Raw genomic sequence first — 2,133 nt, 5'->3', positions numbered from 1 at the left:
GTCTTTTATAATTGAGTATGCGGAGGTGGTTACGATGGCCGAGCGGAAGATCTGGGATATGGTCATAACGGCAAGAAGGGTTAATGCTTGTGCTCCTTTTTATAACTGATAGGAGGCCATTACATACGTTGATTCGAATATTGCTTGTACTTGCGAGGCGGCTTTAAGAGCAGGATCATAACCGTCCCGACTATCTTGCCAATCGTGGGTGGCCTATGTGTCTGGACGTTAAGTGCGGGAGGTTCACAGTGATCCTGTGCTCGGGTTTTGGCTGCCTGGGAGTGCATGGGACGACGTCGAGTGAGAGGGGTTTGATCACCATCACCCTTACTAGGGGAAATTTCATCCGGAGGCTTGGGTACTTTCCTAGACTACAACCTTTGATCAATTTCCTTTTATTGTTCTTTATACTTCATTTGCTGGGTTAATATATACACTTTTTTCTTATTCTATTGTTTGTTTACGTTGTGATGGTTTCAATTTTCACAGGTTTATTATCCAATTGAAACGAGTAGCTCAACAGATTAAGTCACTGGGGAAATAGATTGGGGATGTCAGAATCTTAAATCATCACTTCTTTCCTAGGTTTTCCATAGATTCTCCATGCTGCATAATTTTATATATTTGCTTTGTGTTTCCTAATTGTCTTGCTGTAAGCTAAAAGGTTACTATGTTTCAAGCTTTTCTTGGCTTTCTCATTGATTTTTGTTTCGTTTCAGCTCTTGTTGTTGGAGTGAAGTCTTGGATTCGAGTTTATAGATTTGATTTTATCTGTCTTTTTAGTTTTCTGCTTTGAGTCCTAGCCAGCTACGGTAGTGATTACTATGTGTAACAGGTGCCCGTTTTGGTTTATAGGGATTTCTAAATTCATATTCAATGTTCACAAGTGTTTATCGCTAGGCACACATTCAGATTTGACGAACATTACAGTGTTGCTCCTCATTTATGATTCTATTCTAGTCAGTTACAACGTTTTTCTCTTTGTTGTGACTCACACGTCTTCTTATAATTACAATGAGTGTCTCATGCGGCAGTTATCTACTATTTTGTCTCAAAAACCGCCACTTTTGGCTGCGCTTCAATATTGGCCGGGCTACTTGTATGCCCATTGCCAGTTTTTTAGCTTTATTTTTGCAATGTAATGTTTATACTGGGGTCAATGTAGGGGTGGTGCTTTGTTTTTTTTCATAATGAAGTATCTTTTTGTATGGTTTAACAACTTTATTCGATAAGGGATGATAGTCATGATAGTAAACAAGCTTGTTGATGGAAGCATTTTGCCACTAAACAAGCTTTGTAGCGATTAATAGAGCCATCTACCTTCCTTTTTATTCGGAATACCCATTTGTATTAAACTATATTCTTGGTTGTGGAAGCAGGGACTAAACACCAGGTGTGATTCTGTAATAGTGCATCAAACTCATAATTTAAGGCCGTTCTCCGGTGAGAGAAATTGATGTAGGAAAAAAAATATTGCGGAATGAGAGAAATTGATGTTAGTCTTTTGGTTGCTGTGATACCATGTGAAGTCAAACAATTTTGATATTTTCTACTTTGCTGTAATCTAACATAGGCTGATGATATATATAATATGAAGCGTTACAATTCAAATGTACAAACTCTCTTTGAGATAATGTAATCTATTTATATAGTTTTTAATATGTAATTTATCTAAAATATAGCTTGTTATCTTAAATCTGTTGAGATAAGACTAAAGATTATTTTGTGAGAATATTTATCCTTTACAAGTTTTGCTTTGGATTGACTTTGACTACTCTCTGCATCATGTTCTTCTTTTACTCTTAAGCCTTTTTGTTCATTTAGGAATAGTTTTAGCGTTTATTTTGGTCAGATTCCAACACTCGGTGTTTTACTTCGTTTCGTGTGTCAGGCCTAACTTGATTTCAATGTATTCAAGCCCAGACAAATAATACTGGGGCCTAAAACAGGTAGAATGGCCCTATCAATAAAAAAGAAAGAAGATATAATTATATCGTTGAGATTATTCGACTAGTTATATTTAAATGATATTTTTATCATTTTACTTTTAATGGAACAAAAATATCTCTAAAATATAATGAACTGGATATTTATTTTTTTGAGAATAATGAACTGGATATTAATAAGTCAGAA

At 35.5% G+C, this 2,133-nt stretch overlaps 1 long non-coding RNA gene across 1 annotated transcript; it reads left to right on the top strand.

Annotated features, from left to right (window-relative positions):
• The first annotated feature begins 242 nt into the window (after positions 1-242).
• On the top strand, positions 243-980 carry LOC132166747 (uncharacterized). The gene is made up of 2 exons (XR_009438599.1): positions 243-358; positions 490-980. It is a non-coding gene; the product is annotated as an uncharacterized LOC132166747 (long non-coding RNA).
• The last annotated feature ends 1,153 nt before the right edge of the window (positions 981-2,133 follow it).

This window comes from Corylus avellana, chromosome ca11 (assembly GCF_901000735.1).
Source record: "Corylus avellana chromosome ca11, CavTom2PMs-1.0".
Classification (NCBI taxonomy): Eukaryota; Viridiplantae; Streptophyta; class Magnoliopsida; order Fagales; family Betulaceae; genus Corylus; species Corylus avellana.
This window is presented reverse-complemented; position numbering and strand designations above follow the sequence as displayed.